General features: G+C 31.8%; 1 long non-coding RNA gene and 1 pseudogene across 2 annotated transcripts in view; one reads left to right on the forward strand and one right to left on the reverse strand.

The window, feature by feature from the left end:
* Nucleotides 1-16,581, reverse strand: part of LOC145962458 (uncharacterized) — a 345,107-nt gene extending 328,526 nt beyond the window's left edge. The window contains exon 1 of the long non-coding RNA XR_014435860.1: nucleotides 15,963-16,581. This is a non-coding gene — a long non-coding RNA (uncharacterized LOC145962458). The remainder of the gene's footprint in view (nucleotides 1-15,962) is intronic.
* The window catches only part of LOC145963349 (uncharacterized), a 56,912-nt pseudogene continuing 54,897 nt past the window's right edge, over nucleotides 16,333-18,347 (forward strand). The window contains exon 1 of the transcript XR_014436130.1: nucleotides 16,333-16,997. The product of XR_014436130.1 is annotated as an uncharacterized LOC145963349 (transcript). The remainder of the gene's footprint in view (nucleotides 16,998-18,347) is intronic.

Below are 18,347 nucleotides of genomic sequence, written 5' to 3' on the forward strand. Positions count from 1 at the left end.
TAATAGAGTCAATTATACGATTAACAACACATATTCGCGCATCTCTTTTAATAAACATTATAAATAAAGTGTCCAAGTGTAAACATTCATCAATTATGATTGTCATTAAATAATTTTCTTTACATTCGATCATACATTCTTGGAAATGACATGAATAATAATATAAGTTTACCATGTTAATATAGGTTATTTACACTATGAACGGAATATCGGAATTGCGCGATGTATATAATCCAGATTTAATATCACTCGGCGTATTCAATGCAGTCGACGGGAATATAATCAATATTGGCCGGTGTACGCGATAAAAGTTACCATGTACCTCTAGCTGTATTTATGTTAATACGTGTACAAAGCATTGATATACGTTATGCCCGATACAATGGCCGCGTTATAACAAACCACCGAATATCCGCGAACGCAGCCGGAATCAACTTCCGACCGCGAAGCAAATCGTAATGCGATCGTTTGTTATCGCGCGTGAAAACTGACAAAAATAATATTTTTAGCGTATCGAGTATATTGCATGCGTAAATATTCATATATTTGCGAAACAACGATTAAAAAGGCTTCATTGGAATTTCAAATTGCAGATATGGGTCCATTCTCCTCAAATGCCGCAGCGTGGCCACAGAAAAAAATGTTAGATTAAATTTTAAATGTATTCAATAACACAATGTATTCCAATATACGCTTCTGATATTGATACCGGCGTAATTGTAATTCTTGGATAAAAGACCAGTTCTTTAATTAAAATATGATTCAAATAAAAGACACATTGAAAGGGAATAGTGTTTATATGAGCAATAAAGTTAAGACAAGCCAAAAAAAATCATATAATACTATTCCATTCGTGAAAAATGTTGAAAGTAATTTTTCACTGTTGGAGTTAAAAATAGATAAAAATTCTGGTTATGTTTTGAACTTTTTAATGTTATTATTTTCACGATAAATGATTTTAAAAATATATTTTTGAAAATTTGAATAGAAAAGTTCTCCAATGCGAATTGTACGATAAACCGATGTTAAAATGATACGAACAGTGGCGATCGGCAATACACAATGCAATGAGTAGTTCGGTAATCGCGATGGAACCGATTGGCTTCACACTACAGAAGGTTGATGTTCGATGATTCGATATCGATTCTGTATCGCATCGAATCTCTCATACTCGTCCGTTTCTACGACACTGGGTAATTTTCTTCCGAGGGTATCTCGTATGGCGATGGCATAAAAGAGAACGGAAAATGCGCGAATACGACGATGCTTCCCGAATAGCAAAATTTCAGCTGTGAGAATGTCTATGTTTGATCCGTTTTATCAAAATTGAGAAAAAGAAAGAGGAAGATCTAAAGCAATACATAAAATTTCCACCAAAAGATCATCGATCGAGTCAGCTATAAATCATCTTTCTCTCTCTTTCTCTCTCTCTCTCTCTCTCTCTCTCTCTCTCTCTTTCTGTTGCATAAAAAAATTGATATTCTAATATTTTATATTCTAAAAATTCCGTACATCATAAACAAAATCGTCCAAACATACGAGATAACCTGAAAGTCAAAACACGATCCGTCATAAAAAAAAAACGAAAATCAATCGACATTTTCTTAACAATAAAAATTTTATTTTAATTTAAATATAAATTTTATCTTTAATTTAAGTAATGTTTTCGATAAAATTTGCTGCATTTTATTTGCTGCGTTTTATTGCGTAAAAAATTAAAAATTAATTACTGCAAGTATTTTAAGATAAATACTGATTCAACGTAAACAGAGAGATAATTATTAATAACATAAAATTTTATAAATTGACAAGTTTTTAAAAAGCTAATAGTTCAAGCAAATCAATAATTAAATATATTTGTAATTTCCTCGACTTTAAAAAATAAGTTACTAAACATTTTATTTTTATATCAATTATTTGTCTGACCAACTTTTCAAAAGATTTTTAATATTAAATGGAAAGAACACAAAAAAAAAATTAAAAATCAAATTTTTATATTAAATTAACAATGATTATTTATTTCTGTAAAATTTGAAATTTTTCATTGCAGGTTACTTTATAGCATATTTAATATGTAAATTGTGAATATGATGATCATATACGATTTTATGTGGTTACAAGATATCTATTTTATTGCGCTTTCTACCTCTCTTAAAAGTTCGTCGAATTTTTCGATAGATTTATATTTCTGCACGATTGAGCTATTTAAAATGCAGGAACTGTCACGTTTCGAGCAAGTTAGTTTTTACTTATTGTAACTTTTAGATACCGTGAAAAAGCAGCGCTTTTCACTTTCTTAGCTCACGAATTACAAGTCTCGTATTGAAGTAATTTCATCGCGCCACGGATTAGTTCACGAGGCGTCCCATAAAGACGAGAATGCGCGCGTACGGTCCGGATATAACGTCAATGTTAACAACGCGATAACGTGTAATTGACGTTTCTGACAATGATATCGAAATAGCGCGCGCAGCAAGTGCTCGTGTAGGCGGCGCACACAAAGCGGCCAGTGTCACGAATTTACACCGCATCCAGCGAGAGGCTGGGTAATAAACAATAATTCCGTTTTCTAAATGACGTGTCGTGATAATAAGCGCCAAACAGCTGACCAAACGCGCTCGCGGTTATAAATCGCCGTCGTGAATCATAGACGAGATATTTCTGGTATTTTGTACAACTGCCGCCCATAACAAAAATGTAACATATTGCTTGCGACCTATCTTCAAGAGATGGACATTACTACAACGAGAAAAATTATGATGTAATTGCGATTTGCAGATTTCATGTTTATTTATTTTTTAACGCCAAAAAATTAGAACATCGGCTTTTTCATATCCCGTGCCTTGTTTTCCGTATTTCATTTTTATCGATTAACAACAAATCTTTCACAAAGTAACGAGAGCACCACGTTCTATTTTGGCAAAATTATTGGATTCATCAACTAATACATGAAATTTGACATGGTGACGTACAGCTGATAAACACGGATAAGCAAGACGTTCGAATTCCCAAATTATTGCGCGACATCAAAAATCTATCTAACTCGTTAATCTGAACAAAATAAATCGTGACACGAGCTTCTCCTGATACGCCCGGTTACAAATAAAAGTGATCAATCATTGTATTTTATTTAATTGTTATATAATAGAAGAATATATATGGAATGCGCGTGTGAGATCGATTGTGATTACACAAATAAAATTTTTAAAATAAAACAAAACTTAAATAGAAATACAAATTATATGTAATTAAAGATTATATTTCTAAAAAAAAATTATATCGAATTATATATAATTAAAAATTATATTTTCAAATTTCATTAAATTATATTTAATTAATAATTATAATTTTCATAAAAATTATAAATAAAATATTAACGATACTTTACTATTACTATTACTATTTAATACAGTATATTTATTAATATTATAATACTATTCATGTTATTAATTTCAGTCCATATTTTTAATCTATATTTTGATTTTATATTTATTGAAATTAGCTGCTAATTCAATATCTGTATAAGATATAATTAATATTATTGAATATCCAATAACTATCCTATCTGTATGTATCAGATATATGAGTTTCTATATATATATATATCTCATTATTATTATTTGTTAACCATGCTATTCAAACGTTATATGATATGACCACGCATATCGCGCAGGCCACTAACAATTTGAATTTGACGTAACCACATTTGCATATTACAAACATTATGCTAACTATTCGTTACGTGCGAGCATCGTTACTCCCTCCTGTTCGCGTATTAAGTTGAGAATTCAAATTCCCGACGCGTGTACCGGACTTTATTACGACAGTAATCCCCCTTTATATTGTTTACAAGATCGCGTTACTAGCGCTGACATAAATCTTCGACGACTGACCTCAAATTTGACAGAAAACAAGGAAGGAATTTATTCGCGTTAACATTTAGATATCATAACGGCCACTATTTTTCCCTGGCTTTACTTCCGCCTTTCTCCCATCACCCTTTTCCCCTTTCACGCTGCGGGAGGCCTCATTTTTCTCTCGTTATGCCGAGCGGAAAGCCGCTTAGGAGGGTGACTTACCCTCCATTCGTAACATCGTGCAACTCTACCTTTGTTAGCAATAATGAGAGAACCATTCATAAAGAATTGGGAGAGCGTCTGTTGCGAATATGTGCGAATATAAGCGATATCGTTGTCTGATCATTATGAGAGCACATGCTGCTCTATTTGCGACTTTAATATCGAACATGTCAATTGCGAGAGGTATATATTCATTAAATACAATAAGAAGATGAATACTTCATTTATAAAATTTTGTCCGCATAAAAATACTTATAATTACATATATTGTATACGGATCAAATTTGCCAACCAAATTTTTAACACATTTTTTCTATTGCGAAAATCTTAAAATTTAATCGATAGTAATTTTTTGAACGAGAGATATAATTGTGATTATTTTTGAAAAATTTGTGTAGAAATATAACAAGCGATAAATATATTATTTAATCTTTATTTGTTAAAAATTAAGTTTGAATTTTTAGTGTACAATGTTAACAACAAATGTTATAAATGTAACTGGAATTATTGAGATAAAGATGTTGTTTAAATTTAATTTTGTGCAGTAATAATAGATCAACATTTTATGGGGCTCTATTGTAGAAATACGAACGTTATTCAAGCATACATCATTATACGAATATTTTCCTATAAAAGAAAAAGAAATATCTCAAACAAATGAGAACTACTTTAAAGCGTGACGTTTACGCAAAATTTCCGATATTGATCGAGCAAAGTAGTTTCATTATTTGCATCCTTCCTACTCTATGCGTCGGCGATAATAATCCTTCCAATGTTTTCGCGGCAATGAATTACCACGCTAGGATGAGATATGGGGGACGGCCAGATCGGATCGAGCTACCAAGTCACACTGGGCTTAACGGACTAACAAGCCACTTTAATATAGAAATGCCGCAGCACGCTACTAACGAGCCCCCGGGGCATCGTCCATACGAAACGAAGCAATAAACGTTTCCAATTGTTATAGGGACAAGAGTTGAATTCCGTGGAGGTTTTCACCTGAAAAGCACGCACAGTTTCCTGAGCTCTCGACTTTAGTCGCGCGATTATTTACGATAAGCACAAACTTTTCACATACAGAGAGATATCCTAGAAAAATTAAACTTTATTTTAAATATTTTTTTATTCTTTTTTACTTTAAATTTAGAGATAAAATAAAAACAAAAAGAGAGGAAAGAGAAAAAGAGAAAAGAGATAAATAAATATATATATAATTAAATAAAATATGTAATAAAAAAACAAATATACGACTATCAAAAAGAAGATAAAAACAAAATAAATAAATGTTTTTGTAAATTTTTTATAAATATTTTTAACAATTTATCCCTTTTCTTTACAAACAAATATTATAAAAAGCTACCTAGATAAAAAATCGGAACCACTAAAGAAGAATCAAAAATTCGTATGTTATCAGATAAGAATGTTTCGTACAGTTTTTTACCGTTTCTCATTATAAAAGTTGCACAAATTTTTGGATTACTCGATACACTCCTAGAAGGAAATTATCTTGAATAAAATAATATAAAAAAATGTTAACAAAGTTAAAAGTTAAATATCTAAACAAGAGAGTCCAGAGATACATATTTTTTCAATAATGTATCGATGTTATTGAAATGTTACATGCAACCGACACGCGAGACGCCATAAATTTTAAAGCATGACATTGACGCAGCTTTTACCAGTATGAAAAACAGCGAGTGTTATTGCGCAACAGGCGGCGAAAGATAAGTCGTAACGATGTCATTGAATAATGCCCGTTGCACGAATTTGGCTGAAATCTAAATCATCCGGCGCAGAGTCCGAGGCAGATTGTAAATCTTACGGCGTTACCGTGTGACCAGATTTATCGTAACCCCTGTAATCCTCTTGGTTCTCGGCGCATTTGTTGTACCCCCAGTATTATTAGCCGTAACATTTTGCACGGAGATAACATAATTCGAGAGGTGCACGCGCAAACAACCTCCCAACAAATCAATTCGAATATAAATTATGCAAAAAAAATTGAAATTCTATTGAAAATTGCCGACTTCTTTAATTAGTGCACAAGAAAATCATACGCTCCTTTACAGCGAAATTATTATGAGAAGAAATATTAAAAATATTATTCCTTCTATTTCTTTTATTAATTTTTCTTATTTTAAGACTCTCTTATTAAAATATTTTGATTAAAAGGAACATAATTAAAGCCATACTTGAATTAATTACAGATTTCTTCTTCTCTTTCATGCATATAGACTAACTTCGAACAAATATTCCGACTATCTTCATTATAAACGATCTGAATATAGCGAATCTTCAGCAATTACATGAAGGATCTTGAATGAACATGTATAGAACGTCTTGCGCGTATACGCTCTTACCATCAAGATACAACTAATCGGATGAGGGAACACAAAGCAGCCATTTTGAATGTACTGGTCCTACCCGAATTGTGAAGCTGCTCGTCCAGTTTCTCCTATGATTCTGAATATACGGAGCAATAACACGGTTCGTTAGCTTATATAAATATGGAGTGTGTAATATGGAAGACGATTTCCGTGATAAACTTATGCGCGCGGTCAGTGCAGTTATGCTTGGCTTAACCCTTTGCTGCAAAGTGAGCACGAGTGCTATTTAGCATACGTGCTGCCCAATTTGGTCAAATATATATATAGGAACAGTGATAATTTAATTTAACGGGGTAAAATCGCGCGTAGATTGAAACGATAAAATTGCACCAATCTTTCTATTTGTAAATCTGCGCCGGGAATTTCCGAGCCGACATTAATCGAGACGAGAAGACTGGAGAAAGGAAGTAATTTTGTCATAAAGATTACATTATTTCGAACGAAATATCAGAATTTTCGTGAGATTGGTCGAGTGGGAGAAAATTGCGACTGTTTAAAATTCAACGTGTGAGCTATTACGACTAATGTAAAATAATATAGCTGATGATAACGTTCGCGAGCAATAACGACATACAATTTTAGCAGAAAATTTTAGCATGAAATTCGGGAATGTATGTAAAGATGACTTGCACCGAATAGTTCAGTTTCCTTCAACGTAACGTTGGGAAACCGGAACCGGGACAGAGACGAAAAGTACGATGTAATTCTACAGGAATCTGTTCAATTGTTAAAGAATTCTTATAGTTTCGCTCAAAGGAAATTCAACACTTAGCATGAACGGAATACGTGCATCCGTGTGCGACCTGCTTGCAATTCCTGAAATTCTCCGCGTACCAAGGGACCATGACAAAGGATCATTTATGCAAGTGGGCGATAAGCCTGATAGGTCCGGTGATCATCTTGTCCTTTTCGTCCGGTTCTCGAATCACACTTAGTTCGAGGGTTCGGAAACAATTGATTGAAGTCTTAAGTCTCCTCTAATAATAGAGTAAAAGCAAACATAGTGCGATCAGGTGAAATTAACGAGAAGAATGAACGAGTAAGGGATAAGAGAGGCAAAAAGAAAGTTGTCTAAGTGTAAAGGAGAAAGAAATAAAGATAAAATGCGAGATGTGCGGAAAATGTGGCAGAAAAATCAGAGAGAAAAGTTAAGAAAAAAATTGCAAGGAAAAGCAAGTGGAATATAAAATGCATAAGAAAAATAAAAAGAATGTCGCGAATACTGAAGGAAAAATAAAAGGTAAAAAAATATGTATAACAAAGTTAATAAAAACGGAGATAAGAGAAGAAAGTGAATGAGAGGAGGGAAGAGAGAAAGAAAAAGATAGAAAGACTAGAGAGAAATTAGAGTGGTAGAAACGCGAGGTCGAGCGGATACTTTTGCGCTAGAAGGTGAAACGACAAGGCCGTGCGACATGACGACCAGAGAGAGAAAGGAACGAGGAACGTAACGGGATGTGTGTTGGCGGAGAACCGGGCGCAAAATCACAAGTTGCCAAGAGGCATGTAATGTCGTCGGATTTGCAATTCCATTACCGGCTGCCATCGTATAGGTAAAGGATGAAAAGGGTGCGCGGTTGGCGAGGATGCTCTCATCTCGGTACTCGCTACCCATTCCTCGTCCCCCTCCCCCGTTGCTCTCTCCCACTTCCCTTTTCACCCCGTGCATTAGACGCTTATATTGACCAACTGTGCGGTTACGCAAAGGTTTCTTTTGTCGGCGGCGTCTCAAACAATAAAAAAAATTGGAGATCGCGTTTAAACAACGACGACGGCAGCATCGAGAGAGCAACGTTATTGCATTACTGTACTTTAATAACTGTCCGAGCGCAAAGAAAATACGCGATCCAAATTCTTGAGCTATTGCCAGCTGCCCTGACCTCGTCGGTGGCTGGAAACGATTGACAAAGTTGTCCAAAGTATCGGAATTCGTTAATGGATACAACTTAATTAAATTAAACGCCGCGATTCCAATGTAATAGAATGCCTGTGCAAGACAAATGGCTGCGGATTTATGAAACTTGCTGAAACTTACTATCAAAGGATACCGCAAGAAGGTCCTATTCAGAAATATTTGTCAGTTTCTTATGATTACGAATACTATCACACTACATATAAATATGATATACGTTAAAAGAGGAATGTGAGGCTTTTAATTATAAATATATTTAAAATTAAAAGTAATGTTTGCATTTTAGAAATAGCATATTTTTTACAAAATTCGTTTTTCTTTTTCAAAATATTAATAAAAATTATTGCACTTTAATGCATATCTTAAAATATTTCAATATACACGGTAAATATAATTCATAATGTAAACGAAAAATCGATGTTTGTATAAAAATAGATTGAAAATGTAGAGAAGTTTCTTTTCTTTGGACTAAACTTTTAGAAAGATTGACATTGAAGAATAATATCTTCTGTCTTTTTTAAGATTGAATCTTTGAAAAATCATTGATTCAAGAATTGTCTTGATAACAATAGAAATCCGGAATAGAAATAAAAATTTTAATCACTCAATACAAATCTTATATATAGGAAATAGATTATTCACAAGCTGAAAAAGCGGAAATATTTATTAATTTGCCAAAGTGTCTTATAGTGTATTTTTTCCAAAAGCTAAGCTTCGAGGAAAAGATTTTGTCTTACATTTTCAATTTATTTTTAAATAAGAAATCATTTTCTTGTGGAAATTGTATCGCGAGTTATATTTCTGTATTTTATTATATAACTCATAATACGTATAATTGTGCCTCATTTTTCTCAGGTTTCAGAATCTCTTCAAACACACCTTGCTCGCAATCTCCTCGTCATTTCCGGGCTTCACGTGCCCCAACTCTCATGCGCGGCAATGAATCTGTATTAAAGCACCGCTGACCGCGGCAACGAAATTAAGTATTCTCCGACAAGGTGCAAGGTGCGTAGATTCGTGATGTACGTGTCGACGCGTGTGAACGAAGGATAGATAGATCTCTGGTCATTTTGAATTTAATTGACGCGATAGATGCACTCGGGCGCATTGAACCTGTCGTCACTTCGGATAATTTCTAAATTGAATTGGCATCATACGTGTATATATATATATATATATATCATCGAACGGAGAGAATAAGGACACATATAGGTGTGTTAGACTCCTAGAGGGACGGAGGGTTAATTTAACTCCCTGGAGGGATACGGGGACGGCGCAACGCGCGGTGGAGATGTGCGAAGTCAGGGGTGAGCACCGATGTTACGGATGTATGCTAATGGAGACCTCGGGAAATGTCTAACATCCACTGGCCTGAATTGCCTACGTATATGTAAACGACTACGTTTCCGTGTTTACGGACCTCGCGGTCGAGTATACGTTTAATAAACGGCTGAAACTTAGCTGGGCATCAAATCGCCAGATTCAGAATTTATTACCGCCATGCATAAACCATGTCTAGAGATTTCCGGTATTAACCCGGCAATAAGTTTGGGATATGCATATATCGAGCGCGCGACGATAGCTCGGTTAATTCGATTATCGGGAATGCATCATTTCTATAGCCGATTGGGAACTTTATCAGCTTCAAAAGTATATATATCTTTTCTCTGAAAATTGAGATTCTGCAATTCTAAATATATTTTCGATTACCTAATTTAATTCTTCTTACATTTATTCTTTTTTAACTCATGACATATACTATCACTACACTTGTTAGCTGATTATAATTATTTTTCAACTGAAATTTTTTACACAAAAGATTTATCTCTCAAAATATATTTATTAAGAAATATGTTCCTAGACATTAATCAAGTTTTTGCAAGATATTTTTCTATTTAAAATTATTCTAAAGAGAAAAGAACTAATTATAAATTTATCACAAAAGAGTTACTACTAAAATATTATTAAAAATATAAACGAAAAATGAATTTTTTGCAATACTCGGTATATTAAAAATCATACGTGAAAGATAAACATAAATATAAATATAAAGAAAACGCTATACTTTGTTACGGGAAGAAACTCGTAAATATTTATACATATACAGGTATATGCATGGTATACGACATAGAGAAGGTATAGGAAGTCGAGTAGAGTTCGCTAAAAATCGCCGATCCACGTAACTGTGACACTACGTGCTCAAAATGTCGCAACTTCGAGAGGAAATCCGAGTGTATGTGCGCCGAATTTTTGAAAGAGAGATGACCCTAGATGACTGCAATAATTTGGAAATGTTTTGCAGTAATGTCAAGCTCATGTAATTTTACAAGTATATATCATAAAATAACAACGTAACAAAATCTGATTGTTAATACGTATATTTGGATTAACTAGAGAACAAAAGAAAAAATTAAATAATATTATCACCGAAAAGATGTCTAATGTGTCTGTCCGGTAAAATAAAAAAGATTTACTCGAAATTTTTCAAAAAAGAAATATCCTTTATTTTCTTGAGAGCTTTTTCTCTTTTATGAATATTTATTAACGACATTAGAATAACGTTGTTAGATTGTTTTTATCTTAAAAGATACATTCAAAATTAATAAAACGTCAATTTAGTATTCGTTAACGAAGATTTAGGAGAGATTTTTTTTTAGTAGTTTCTTTCCTTTGGCAGATGGCCAATTTCATCGAGCTTTCTCAAGACATATAACATCCGTTCAACCTTTTGCTTTTATCGATATCCGCCGACAATTATTAAATTACTTCCATTTATAATAAGCTGTTAGTAATTGATAAAACATTAATCTACCGTTTGTGAACAAGAATATCAGGAAAACTTGCTAAAATTGGACATGGCACATAAATACAACTTAATGACTTAAAATGCAACTAGGACAACTTCTTGCATAAAATCGATTGATTCTATTATAACTTCTCAGCATCGCATGGAATATGCGTTGTATTAATTACAATTAAATTATTATTATCACTTTTGCAAGAAAATGTTAAATACCTACGTATCTTTATTCTTTTACAGAAATTTGATATCATGTTAATTTTAATCTGAGAATTCCTCGAATCACTGTGTAAATACATGTATCTGCGTTTATATCACATTACAGTTATTATAGTCAATAAGCAAATTTAACAAATTATACCCTTCTCTCTCTTTTCATCTGAATATATATTATTATGGCTCAAATTACAAATATTACAAATTATCAATTTACAACGCTAATCGAGACTTTCGTCATTTACATCAGCGAACATTGTTCAGATATCGATATTATATTCTGTTACAGTAAAACAATTACAATTCGTCACAAGGGTTGTTACGAGAATATTAAATTATTAACGATTTAACACGGGTGGTTGGTGCCGAAACCACCGGGGGCGGGACGTTTATAAAATCCTAGAAGCCCTCGAATGTAATCGCGCTTTTAATGAGGTACTCTCGCTATTTTTAAACGTTTGCGCGTATTAGCATACTCCACCGCATTTGCATCGCATTTGCATTTTATCCGTGCTGCGGCAAGAGTCACACGATTACGTACTGCCTTACAAAGTTATTACTACATTTCAAAATGTGGATGTACAATGATATCTTTAAGGTGGCTGTTAATATTAATTACCTATTTCTAATCTCTTTTTCTTTCGTATAAAATGATAAAAAACATAAAGGTTTGCAAAAAAAATGTAATTGATTTTATTTAATTTATTAACTAACGATCCTAAATTGATGAGATATTTATTATTGAAAATATATTGGCAGTGATATGTATGTGTAATAATAAGCTTTCTAAAGTGCATTTGACATCAAAGTGAATTCTTTGAAATTATATGTTAATTATATGAAATTATATGTTATGAAAGTATATGTTATGAAATGGGACTTATTACATATACAATGCATTTGGCCATTATTTTGCATATACATCAAAAATTTGTAAAGTTGGAATTGCTTGAATATATTATGTTTGAGTAGTTTACTTTTAATACTTATGCTAAAATTTTAATCTCTAGTAGAAAATTTAATATTTATAATACAATGCATATTAAAGTAATATATATATATATAAAGTAAATAGTTTAATTTTCAATTACTTTTCACATTTTCTGTAAATAAAATTTCTTTTCATATATATGTGTGTGTGTGTGTGTGTGTGTGTGTGTGTGTGTGTGTGTGTGTGTGTGTGTGTGTATGTATGTACGTATTTTTATAATAGTGAGTAAAATTTTTAATTTTTATTCACAATGCACGAAAATCGACGAAAAGATTATGAGTAACGTTTACTGAATTGGAACGCAATAAACATTAAATTTATGTGTCAGATAATATCGATAAAAGCAATTAAATACTTTAAAAAACATAGAGATTTCAAAATCTAACACACACATACACACACACTTATGTACTCTAACATACCTAAAATTCAACACCGATAAATGATAGAAGAGAAAGTGGGGCATAGCTAATTCGAACCTAATACAGTTTCGGAAATGAGCTATTAATAATTTGTGGCGAATGCGCAACATTTAGCATCTGAGGCATTGATGAACTTTGTCAAAGATTCAATCTCCAATCAGTGAGCAAATCACACGGAATAAGGTCGCATGAGTATGAAAATTTGAAAGCACCGTAAAATTACTACGCAAATGTGATAAGATGATGGAGGTAATTCGTGAAATGCAAAATTTATTAAGCGCAATTAAATTTGTACGCGATAAGCGTTTGCATGAGCTTATTTTATTATAAATTAAATTATATTTAATTTGTATTTTTTATTGTTTTATTGAAATGTACTATTCTTATGTAAAAATTCATTTAAAAAGAAAAGCGAAATCTAAGCGAAAATATATCTAATATAGAGAAAAAAAGAATAAAAAATTGCTACAAATCTCTCTTCGGACAAAAATTGTTAAGAATTATTTTCTCTGCTCTTATCGCAGAGAAAATGCGATAACGGAAAATGTTATAACGCGCAGAAAAGATACTATAACAGCGACGTGAGACGAGGATATCGATTGAATCTTCCGGTTTTCTATTCTCATCGTGCACGAAAGAACTCTCGCAACATCATTATCCGTTATATATATTTTTTGCATTTTTTGCATTTATATCGATAATGAATACAATGTTTAGAATGCTTGATATATTCATCGATAATTGCAAAAATTTAATAAATCAAAATTTGGCCAATGGATTCGCCGTTGATTAACATTAGATTCGGGTGCATCCGAAGAGGTGCGCGCGTCAAGGGATTATGAATAATTACAAGGGCATAGAAAAGAGAGAGAGAGAAGAGAAAGAAAGTGGGGTAGCAAAATCGGACAGATGCGGTCACTTGCCCATAGGTGGTGGAAAGAGTCACCCAGCAGAGTTGACAGAAAGAGTTGGTTGGTTAGTTGAAACGAGTGCATGCACCGACTTTATGATGTTTTTTGATGCGACAGCACGATCGTCGCGTTTACGCCAAAGAGATGAAGCGGAAATGAACTCGAGAGTGCAGCTTCCTATTCGCTTTTCAGACTCCTGTTATAGAACGGACAGAGAAGCGCAGAAGGACATCGCGTTACGACAACAATGTCTCTGAACGTATGCACGCTATTTTCACAGAATACAGCTGAATTATGAATCGGTCGAGTTCATTCTCGTCTTACTGATTGTCATCGTGCAAATGCACGTGCAACTCTATCTCCTTGCATCTCCCCATCACGAAAAAATAATTCGGATGTATGACATAATTAAATGCTAATTTATTGCAAATTTATTGCTCTAATTTCAAATTTATTGCTTTTCCCAATTAAGGGAAATTGATATGAAAGATAGGAATGTTGATATTATGCTAGTACCCCAATTATCCAAAATTGATTGTAGCAAATTCTATATAAAATGGAAATATACCAGAATTAATTGTTAATTTAATGCTTAAAGAAATATTTAATTTTTATAAATAAATTTATATGGAATATTATATAACTATAATCTTATAAATATGTAAATATAATACACAGAAATATTATATAATCATTACATCAATTAAGTGATCAAAAATAAGAAGTATTAAGATTGATGTCAAATTATTTTTCGAATTAATTCTTATCATAATATATCTCCTATTATATCCTAATACATCCTATATAATTCTAAATATATTATTCCCAAAAAATAAAAAAATAAAAAAATTTATTATGTGAGCATTAATTTCAAAAGTGGTATATCTTGAGAGCAATTAATTTAAAAAACGTTTTAATAAAATCAAAATAGCTCAAATTATGTCATACATCGGAATTCGATTTTTTATAGTCACATTTATCATTAATCTTACCGTAAATGATAATCATATCTCGTAAACAAATTATTTAGTTTGAGTGGCATTCTATATTTTTAACTCAAATACTACTATTTAAAATATAAACAATTTAAATATTTTCACTACTTAATTTTTCGAAAAAACTCTTATTATAGTATTTTTTATTATAGTATTTAGTTTTCTAAAATTTGCAACACCTAGTATGTATCTTTCAGGCAATTAATAAAAATAAATAATGCGTAATTAAAATTAAATGCCACATGATTTAAATATCGGATTACTGTAATTTTATAATTTTATTTATACTGGATATCTCTCTGTGATATAATTAATTACTAAATGCTCCAGATTATCTCAAAATTAAAATAAAAAACAATTTAATATTTACTGATATGATGCTCGATAGAATCGTAGAATATATATTGATTTTTAAAATATAAATTCATGCAAATTATATAAAATGTTCAAGATAATTAATATTCCCAAAAATAATTATTACACACAATTAAATTGTAATTTGTCTATTTAAACAAATATTTAATAAAAAATTTATTTTAATTCAAAAATAAAAATTTGCAAATTAAAAGTAATTACTCTGACAAAATTGTCAAGAGCCAAGACACAATTATTAAGAATATTAATTGAATAATAATAATCTTTTCGTCTCTCTACGCGTTGGTGTCTTTATCCTTTTTTTTTTTTTGATGACTTTTTATTCTAGAGACGCGTGCACTACGTCATATTGATATACTGTTAACAATAATAAATAAAGACGCGTCGCTATTTCGTACATATAATCATAAGATTTTACACATCTAACCCAATGTAAAATAAAATATACTTCATGTGCGATTAATTATATTAAATGCTACGTGTAAATTGCCATATGTAATATATTTTCCGAATTATATTCAATTTCATTAAAATATTAAAAGTACGTACTTAATATGTATATTTTAACAAAATTGAATAAATGTATGTAATTTGGAATATAATAATTAAAAAGAAAAAAGTTTCTCTTTTCTGCGTTTGAATTTACCGCGTCTTCGCTCTTGCCAAATTGTATCGTTAGATAAAATGTTATCTATATAATATATATTATTAGTGTTATAAATTTCTTATTAAATATTTGAAAATAAAATCTACAATATTTTAATATGAATCTAACTTTAACATTGCATAATGATAAAGAAAATTCTATTGCAAAGATCAGCATAATTATTTGTAAGAATATTAATTAATAAATTAACAGAGTTAAATTACTCACTTTTTTGAAGTCCCCTGTCATTACATGATCTCCCCGGATTTCTTCTTCTTTTCGGATGTGGATGTGTTGTTTGTCCTTTTCAGAGCACTCGCCAACACTCACTCGCGAAAAGGATTAATTACGATCGCCCGACACTTTACGGAGCACTCCCGACATATTAGTCGCACACTTTATTTTATGTTACATCCAGAAAATATAATTATAGTCACGTAATCCGCTCACCACTGGCATATTGCGCGACGAAATTCATACGTCATATGTTGCAAAATTCAAAGATCTTGACACTCACCGAACGAATATGGCGCTCTTCATGCAGTGCCACCTATGTGTTACATCTTGAAACACTACACGTATGTAGGAGACGCGATCATTTTGTAGGCGATTATTAGTTAACACGCATTATTAACGAATTTTCTCAATTATCGCGTATCAAGCATTGTGCGAATTCGATCTCGCGATTTTGCGATCGGATCTCGAACGGATTAGTTTCGTGTACGTAAAATTAGTTTCGTGTAAGTAAAATTAGTTTTAAAAGAGCGAACTATGTCAAAAATTACGAACCGTTGCCAAGAATTTCATCGATAAGTAACATACACGGATAATACGTCCTTCTACATGTACGAACGTTAATCGAATAATAATAATCTGTTTGTCTTCGTGCGTGTTGTCCTCTGTCTCCTTTCTGTATTTGTATTGTGTAGCGAGACGCTCGCGCATCCCCACTCCGCGCGCCGCATACCAAGTTAGTGACGTAGCACGTCAAGCATGTGAGTAGAAACGCGTCACTATTTTTTACGCGTAACCGTAAGATTTGCTCAGTCTTTCAACGTGCAATATAAAGTAAAGTATATTTCGTGTGTGATTGACTATATTAAGTGCTCCACATGTAAAATGGCGATCGTGATATTGTAGTAATTAGTGCGTGCGTGATCGTAATTAATTATTTTCGCGAGTGAATATTGTATATATGAAAGCAGCAAAAGATATGCAAGGGGGAAAGAGGAAGCATCGAAGAATCAGCAAAGCAACTATCGAGTGAGTAGATAATAATATGTTAATTTATTATTGATTATTTGTAAAATAAATTTCTCGTTGATATTCGCGCTAGTGGCTCGTGTTTTATGCTACATATATTTTATAATGTATTTATAAAATATTCTAAAGCTTATTTTGAAGTGTTTGATAAAATATTTCTAATTAATAATTTTGTGCAAATCTATACAATATATATGTTTTGCACATTTCTTTTATTTATAAGATTTATAAAATCTTTTTGATTATTCATATAAGAATTATAAATTTCTATTTTTTAATTATAATTTACGTAAACTTTTACATATGTACGTGTACATATAATTATAAAAGCATAATTAATACTGAAGTAAAAAAAATTAATCAAAGATGAGTAATCAGTTACAACGTTAATTTTGACCTACAAATGTCGAATATATTGTCAGTTTTATCTACTATAAAAACGTTTATAAAATACTCTAAATCTTATTTTTAAATATTTGATAAAATATTTATAATTAATAATTTTATATTAAATATATAAAATGTTTTTTGCAATTTTTTTTATTTATAAGATTTATAAATTTCTTTACATTACTTGTATAAAAATTATAAATATCTGTTTTTTTTATTAAAATTGTTCTTATTTATATTTACATAATTTTTATTAACATAAGCTTTTGTATATGTATATGTACATATAAAAACGCAATTAATACCGAAGTAGAAAAAGTCTACTTAAAAATGAATAATCAACTACTACTATTAATTTTGATCTAGAAATATATTATGAATCACAAAAATATTGTCAGTTTTATCTACTTTTTAGTTTAAAAGCTTTTTAGAAACGTTGCATATAATCATTCTGCTGCGTTGAATCGAAATTTTTTCACTTATACAACATTTTGCGAATGCCGTTTCTATTCCTAACTGGAGATGATCTAACGCAACGTTAAAATGCTTAAAACGCGTTGAAAACTCGCTTTTTTGGACCTTTGCTGGTCCATTTACGTCGCAATATATTGTCGCTCTCTCGCGTGTGTGGGAAATAAAGTAAATATTGAAATTGCACGTCCACTATCGTCCGTCTGCTAGCGTGTGATCACGAACACGGTTGAATTCTTTTGAGCGTGCACATCCGGCAAATCCGAAAATCCGATTTTCGTCGACGAGTAGCCTACGAACAGCCGATCGAAAAATGCGATTCTGTAAGCTTTTACGTAATATCACACGCTCAGATCCTAGAACAGTCACAGTCGCGGAATATGACGCTTAACGTAGCTCCATATACCCCTGGCGGAACGACCAAACTTTTCAAGGGACATAAATTCGCAGCGCGACTTCAAGACGTTCATAAACGCCTCGCCTACGTTT

Source organism: Camponotus vicinus, unplaced genomic scaffold (genome assembly GCF_025532165.1).
Source record: "Camponotus vicinus isolate PSW18456_S1 unplaced genomic scaffold, iyCamVici1.0 SCAF_12, whole genome shotgun sequence".
Lineage (NCBI taxonomy): Eukaryota > Metazoa > Arthropoda > Insecta > Hymenoptera > Formicidae > Camponotus > Camponotus vicinus.